This window comes from Mytilus edulis, chromosome 2 (assembly GCF_963676685.1).
Source record: "Mytilus edulis chromosome 2, xbMytEdul2.2, whole genome shotgun sequence".
Classification (NCBI taxonomy): Eukaryota; Metazoa; Mollusca; class Bivalvia; order Mytilida; family Mytilidae; genus Mytilus; species Mytilus edulis.
The window spans coordinates 75,774,277-75,782,948 of NC_092345.1; the positions used below are offsets into that span (position 1 = coordinate 75,774,277).

Consider the following 8,672-nt stretch of genomic DNA (forward strand, 5'->3'; position numbering starts at 1 on the left):
CCAGGATACCCCAATACAGAAATGTAAGTGCTTATTTTACCTTATCCTTATAGAATTCTTCTTCTACATTTCTTTTCTTCTGATGATGATTCTCTGATGTATAATCATTTGATAAAAATTTTGATTAATCATTTGACTATATAAAAGTACAATTATACTATCTTTTTATTTTCTTCTTTTTATTGAATTTGATATTTTTTAAATGAAAAACAACTATTTATAGGCATATTTATGTCGTTATCTTTACACATACGAAATTAAAGGTCTTTAGTTACTTTTGCTTTTCTGTATGGAAATACTGTACATGTTATGTCTGATTTATATATAATATTCCCTTGAATTTGGCAGTTGTAGGAAATTAATCCTAGCCTATCCTAGTACATTTTATTACAATGAAAAAAATGAGTCATAAATCAGGAACGTTAGATATACTGTTCCCAGCATAAACATATACATCTTGTGTGCTTCAAAGCACCATTCTTTTTAAATTAATTGGTGTTTTTATGAAATATTTTGGAAACTTGAGAGGACATGCTTACTATAAAAGCTTATAAATGGGAGAAAAGGGTGAAAATTTGATCATGATTGTTTTTCTTTTGGTGATGGTAGTTACCTTATACGCAATGACATCACATGGTTATGTGAAATTTTCACTGTAGTACTGGACAGGATAAAAGTTTACTCATGCCAAGTATTTTGTTTTATTTGAAACAAAGATAAATTAAATTTTTGAATAAATGCCAATTTTACAATGATTTATAGGGGGAAACAATGTTGGCATTACACCAGTATGGGAGATTCTCTGATAGTTGTTTGGGGATTGAAAAAGTCGCATCACGTTACACTTTTTTATATATACCCGCCAAGCTATTCACACATGCGAATTAACTTGAGCAAATGGCATGATTCACGATTTGAAAAAAAACATACACACTTTTCTTAATTGAGTGACTCGTCACTCTTTTAGGTGCCATACCTAAATTTTTACGAGGAAATGGAATGGGGATATCAGTCTTCGCATTACATTAATTACTAATCGGTTATTTACTCCTTGGTGTCAGGGTCCCTAACATATTTTTGTAGTTGCGCATCTGTTAAGATTGTCCCGTGTTGTTATGTATGGCAAATGTCGCTTCCAGATTGCTAACCCACAACTATTAGATGATACTTAGTTATAACTAATATTCTACTGAATGAACCTTTTTCTTTCTTTTCATAGATCTTTTATGTGAAGTTCCCTGGTCGATACAGTTCAACAGTCATAATGTTGCCACACATAAAACATCCCTACCAGTCGCTTCAACTAAAATATTTAACTTTATAGATTTTAATAGGTTACTGGTAATGTCACAGAAGTGTGAGGCATAGAATATCAGGGTGACAAGGTTTGTCTAATTATAAGTTGTTTTTTGTTTGTTTGTTTGTTTGATTTTTTTTTTATATTAGTATCATGAGTGTAGTAGTACAATATAGAGCAGTTTACAACAACTACTTATTAATCGATGAATGCATCAATCAAGTAATTTGCATCACTGATGATTTGCCAGTGAATTTTTGTATCGATCAGCGGAGTACGCATACGCAATATGTATTTCCTGTTCTAAATTTATCTACTTTTTTTTTATACACTACACGCTTGGCATACGGTAAGATAAACAATAGTTCATAATTCTTATATACTTAAATGACTTATTACACGAAATGTTTCTCGTTATCATATGTTACCTCATGGCAATTCTATAGATTATCATGTAAACTGCAGGTAGATATTCATTACATTTACAAAGATGTCCAGAATTCAGTACTGATATAAGCCGCAAACAACTAAGTCATATATTTATCAAAGTACAGAGTACATATACAAATGACAGTATACTATAAAGAACCTAGCTTAGACCAAAAGTGAGAGGCCTTGGCATGTTCTAATACTAGAGATTTAATTTGTAACATTCGTCTACCTAGATTTAGTGTTGTTTTACTTTTGACTTTTCACATGTTATTGACCCTTTATATTGTAATGATCTCGGTGTTATCTCTTTGTGTAAAAACCAGTTGAAGGTTTGATTGATTGTTGGAGATTGAACGCACTGTGGTCAAGTATACAGCACACACACAAACGGATTTTAACAACGTTCTAATTCTAATCGTTGATTGGTACATGTCTAATTTGTTTTATTTCATTCATGTATTGTAATAAACTATATATATAGATCCGTGTTTATTCTCAAGAGATTTATCGATACTATGTTTCCGATTCTACGTGAATACTACTTGCGGAAGTCATAATCTATAAACCTTTAGAATTATAAGCAACATATTTGTACTTATGGTAAAGACTCTTGCCACAAGGAAAACTTATATTTCGAGCACTTGAATTAGAATACAAGTGACTTTTTATTTACACTTCTGATAGGATTAACATCACATTTGTTTCATATCTTTGCTATTTTCTACTGAAAATTGAGGGAAATAGGGAATATGCCAAAGAGAAAACACCCCGACCAAAGAGCAGAAAACAGCCGAAGCCTCCAATGGGGCTCCAACTTCTGTCTGTTTTGTCGTGATCTTTTATTTATGCCATACCTATGCTTGTACACACACATATTAATTTATATTATCATTATCATATAACTGCATATACAGTTTAAACTATACAGAAAGATTAACATGTGTGTTTGTTTATATTTTCAAGGTAAATAGAAGAGATGTTTTCTCTAATTGGGATATTGGCTTTCATTTTATTTGGACTGGAGTCTTTCCATTTTGTGGGACATTGCTTGATTATGTTCCGAGTTCGTCAGTTACCAAGAAAAGATTTTGTAAGAATGCGGTTCTATTTCCTGGTTGATACATTAACTGTTTTCCTGTCTTCTTTTGTTGTTTTGGGAAAGTTGCAGTGGTTAACAGGTATCCAGTTGATACAGCATTTGTATTATTATCTTATGTGGGAAAAGACTGATACTGCTAAGAAGGTAAACACACGTTAATATTTTAAGTATCAGCGAGTATTACATGTATATGTATAAACACACACTATTATTCATTTAAAAGTTATGGATATATTTCAGTAAGAAAATCCCACAATTTAAATGATCATAATGAAAAGAGAAAAACTTGGACAAGTGAACAACAAAACTTGAAGACAAGTGTACAACAAAAACTTGAAGACAAGGGTACAACAAAAACTTGAAGACAAGTGTACAATAAAGTAAAAAAATATATCCCATGTGAAGGTCTCAATCTCTTAATCGGCTAAGAGCTCAGTTGTGCAAATAAGAGGATAAAAAAATAGTTTCAAATGTACCACACTTTGGTGTTTCTTCTAAAGGTATGATTGCAAATGAGACAACTACACGTCAAATGACAAAGATGTAAACAATTAGACCTGTCCATTGACTGCCTTCAACCACGAGGCACATCATACCATAAGAACGCTTTAAGTAGCCCCGGAATGAGAAAACGTAAAACAATTCAAAAGAGAAAATAAAGTACCTATTTTTACTATAACAATAAACGTAAAACAAATATAACAGCAGACAGCAACCACTGACAACCATTAAATTACAGGATCATAACTTGATATAGGCGCTAATAGCATGAGACGGGTTGCGAACGTTTAATTTTACCCGTAACTCCTTATCATACAAGTGAGAGGTTTAGCTAGCTATAAAACCAGGTTTAATTCACCATTTTATACATAAGAAAATGCTACTCCCTTGTACCAAGTCCGGAATATGACAGTTTTGGAGAGCTTTCGATTTTGCCGTTTTGAATTTTACTCGGAGTTCGATATTTTTGTATTTTACTTTTTCTGTTGTAACAAAACGATGTAGTAGGCTATTTGACACACATTAGAGGATATACTCAACATAGCTGACACAAATATACATAGAAATAAACATTCAACTTACTGTTTTATCTTCAGTCCGAACATATCAAAGCATTTGATAAAAAATATACAAAATCAACCATAACACAGAAATATTCAAACGAAACAATATATCAATACAAATTCCTAATACTTCAGAAGAGTGTACAGTTATTATTGATAAATGCTTTTGAAATTATAGATTGTAAGCTGGAGTTCTTTAGATTGGACTAGGAGTACGAAGTACAAAGAATGGCATATCTGGTCGATTCTAGGCACATTATTTGACGTCTTTGTTCATATGGTCATGGGTATTTTGCTGTCCCAACAGCTCACAACAGTACAGATCATATCCTCACTATTAATCGCACAGTCATGGTTGATTTATGTTTTAAATGTCCCAAAGTATGCTTGGAGCAGCCCTTGGGCAACCCCACAGTGGGTGGGAAAAAAGAATTAAGCCATTAGATAAGTAATTTATCTTTAAAATTGATTTTAATACACGTAAGCTACAAAATATAAAACCACTATAGTACGAATATGATGAGAGGACATATTTATTTTTAAAATCCTGATAATGAAGATAATTCTTGTTTCGCAAAACATGGTCGGAGAAATAATATTCGTTGAACTAACGTAGACAAATTGTTGATTGTAAATATGATCCACTTGGCATTATTATTTTTCGCAATTTTATGTAAATAATTAATTTGTACAATAAAATTTTTATCCACATGTTTCTTATTGTAGTTCGAATGCGCCGCTTCTAAATGCACTACTTTATTATTTGTTTATTACAAACAATTTAAAGACGGGCACAATTAAAACGATAATAGATAATACAATATCAATTTAGGTTACTAAAAGCAAGCTCAAAGTTCATAATCTGCTGCTATAGAAATTTTGATTTCCTACACATTTACTTCGGCCACTATGTTTCCGATTAGATTTTATACAGCAAACGTTAAGAAGTTCAAAATAACAATATACTATGCAGTATAGGTTTAGCTAAGTGCCGAATTAAAGATAAATGTGGGAAGAGTTTCAGTGCAGAAATGGTAAAACAGATGAAATATTAAAACCGCGTGTTTCAAACTGACAGCACAGGAATATGACAGGGTTTTTTTTCTCCATTCGTTTGATGTGTTTGGGCTTTTGATTTTGTCATTTGATAAGAGACAGTTCGATTTGAAATTACATGATGTTCGGTATTTTTATTATTTTACTTTTTCACAATTATCTGACACCAGTGAACCTTTGACTTATTTAACACCGGACAACAAATGTGCGAGTAGCCTTTTTTCATTCTTGAATATTCAATTTTTACAAATTGTTTAGACGAGCTAAACTTTTGTTAACTATTTTACTGTCGGAGTGAGACTATTTTAGGAGATTTAAATTAGTGATTTACTGCCTTAATGGCTCAATGGTACATTTTCCCTTTCCCGTAGCCTTTTTTATTTGTGCTACTGTTTTACAATATCCCCATTTAAGGGTAGATACACTAAATAGGTTAAGTCTCAGATGTTTATACCAATATGCATACAACATGGGCTCTTGAAACTATAACTGAAAATCGAAAAAATAATTCATATATCTCTTTTATTTTTTTCGAAATGCAATTACAAATTCATTGATGTTTCTTTGAAATTGATAGGTTGTTGAGCTTATGTTTTTAGCATGTGGATTAATAAATTAGAATTGGAAAACTCTTGGTCGTAATGTTGTTGTTAAGAAGCCTAGTTTTTGAAAAGAACGACAACTCAATTGCCAAAAGAAAAGTACAAACGGCTTTCACACAAAAATTAATACCATAGATTGATTTTTTTTCAAAGCTTTTTACAGCCAATTCTCTATTAAACAAATATGTTATGACATTTAATCAATTATTTCAAAACCATTTTCAAAAGATCCTGACAAAACAGACATAAAAAGAAAATACAAATGCATTATAAAATATCAATATCATTCCAAATAGCATAGATATGTAACAAATGCAATACCAAATTAAAAACCAATTGTTCAGAGAACAATTGTAGGTCTTTCCACTAGTAAAGATCTATTTTGATATTGAAATATTAAAAATCAGTTTAAAATGTTAGTTCCTATGGCTTTATGATGTATTTATATGAATTTAAAGCAAAGGTCAAAATCTAGAACGTCATATCAACCTATGACCTTGACCTCAATTTCAAGTTCACAAACCAAGGACCTTAAATCAAAAGACCCAAGGTCTTTAATATGTTTGGTTTATTAGTAATATCACTTTACGCGTAATTCTAAATGTAAGATGGGCAAAAACTCCCATTTATTGTCTGCGCACCCTTTCAATCAAAATATACAAGTAAGGACATGTCGCAACTAACAATTTATGAAAAATTATTTGTCGATATGTCATAAGGTATTTGAAAATAAATGAAAATAAGCCAAAATCAAAATTTAGAATATGACCTTGACCTTTGACCTTGACCTCATTTTTATTATTTTCGACCAAGGACCCCAAATCTAAAGACCCTATGTCTTTATCACTTATGGTTTACCATTTAGAAATGCATATCACTTAATTAAATGGAAAAGGGGGAATAACTCTCATATGGAGTCTCCGTAAAGCTTCGGTCCAAATGAATATCCTAATCCTGAAGATGTAACGAGCAATTTGGTAAAATAAATTTGTCGTAATCTTTAACAGTTGCGAAGGAGTAGTGGCCACAAGAAAAACAGTGTTTGGGGAGATAACTCTTACAACGTAAAGTATTTTGTTACACAGCTGTAAAGTTTTAAAGCGTATAAACTATACGATACCATATTCCAAATATCTAAGCGACATCTTTTGAAACATCAATAATACGCAAGAAAAAAAATTAGGCGGAAGAAAAAAAATAAAAAAAATAATAATAAATATAAATCAATTGCTTTTAAAAAGCAATTGTGCACGGTCTTTCCCCCATTGAAATTGATTATTTGTTTGGTTTGGAAAGTTTTTATTTTATTTTAGGTACAGCGCGCGTCAGATAGAGGTTTAAACACTTGAGACCTAGCCTCTGTGAACACTTGAAAACGGCATTGAGAGCCTAATGCCCGTGTTTAAACACATGAGACCTAGCCTCTGTGAACACTTGAAAACGGCATTGAGAGCCTAGTGCCCGTGTTTAAACACATGAGACCTAGCCTCTGTGAACACTTGAAAACGGCATTGAGAGCCTAATGCCCGTGTTTAAACACATGAGACCTAGCCTCTGTGAACACTTGAAAACGGCATTGAGAGCCTAGTGCCCGTGTTTAAACACATGAGACCTAGCCTCTGTGAACACTTGAAAACGGCATTGAGAGCCTAATGCCCGTGTTTAAACACATGAGACCTAGCCTCTGTGAACACTTGAAAACGGCATTGAGAGCCTAATGCCCGTGTTTAAACACATGAGACCTAGCCTCTGTGAACACTTGAAAACGGCATTGAGAGCCCAGTGCCCGTGTTTAAACACTTGAGACCTAGCCTCTGTGAACACTTGAAAACGGCATTGAGAGCCCAGTGCCCGTGTTTAAACACTTGAGACCTAGCCTCTGTGAACATTTGAAAACGGCATTGAGATCCTAGTGCCCGTGTTTAAACACTTGAGACCTAGCCTCTGTGAACACTTGAAAACGGCATTGAGAGCCCAGTGCCCGTGTTTAAACACTTGAGACCTAGCCTCTGTGAACATTTGAAAACGGCATTGAGAGCCCAGTGCCCGTGTTTAAACACTTGAGACCTAGCCTCTGTGAACATTTGAAAACGGCATTGAGATCCTAGTGCCCGTGTTTAAACACTTGAGACCTAGCCTCTGTGAACACTTGAAAACGGCATTGAGAGCCCAGTGCCCGTGTTTAAACACTTGAGACCTAGCCTCTGTGAACATTTGAAAACGGCATTGAGAGCCCAGTGCCCGTGTTTAATCACTTAGACCTAGCCTCTGTGAACATTTGAAAACGGCATTGAGATCCTAGTGCCCGTGTTTAAACACTTGAGACCTAGCCTCTGTGAACACTTGAAAACGGCATTGAGAGCCCAGTGCCCGTGTTTAAACACTTGAGACCTAGCCTCTGTGAACATTTGAAAACGGCATTGAGAGCCCAGTGCCCGTGTTTAAACACTTGAGACCTAGCCTCTGTGAACATTTGAAAACGGCATTGAGATCCTAGTGCCCGTGTTTAAACACTTGAGACCTAGCCTCTGTGAACACTTGAAAACGGCATTGAGAGCCCAGTGCCCGTGTTTAAACACTTGAGACCTAGCCTCTGTGAACATTTGAAAACGGCATTGAGAGCCCAGTGCCCGTGTTTAAACACTTGAGACCTAGCCTCTGTGAACATTTGAAAACGGCATTGAGATCCTAGTGCCCGTGTTTAAACACTTGAGACCTAGCCTCTGTGAACACTTGAAAACGGCATTGAGAGCCCAGTGCCCGTGTTTAAACACTTGAGACCTAGCCTCTGTGAACATTTGAAAACGGCATTGAGAGCCCAGTGCCCGTGTTTAATCACTTAGACCTAGCCTCTGTGAACACTTGAAAACGGCATTGAGAGCCCAGTGCCCGTGTTTAAACACTTGAGACCTAGCCTCTGTGAACACTTGAAAACGGCATTGAGAGCCCAGTGCCCGTGTTTAATCACTTAGACCTAGTCTCTAGGAACACGTGAAAACGGGTCCGTGCAACATTTTAGTTGTATTGAAATTATGATATTTGTAGGAACATGCAAGGATATATACACGCCTATAAAAAAAAATCCTTGCATCTTCCTTTATAAATGTTTTTTTTTATAGGGT

At 34.4% G+C, this 8,672-nt stretch overlaps 1 pseudogene; it reads left to right on the forward strand.

Moving 5' to 3' along the window:
• Window positions 1–1,362: 1,362 nt before the first annotated feature.
• On the forward strand, window positions 1,363–4,603 carry LOC139512955 (uncharacterized; annotated as a pseudogene).
• The last annotated feature ends 4,069 nt before the right edge of the window (window positions 4,604–8,672 follow it).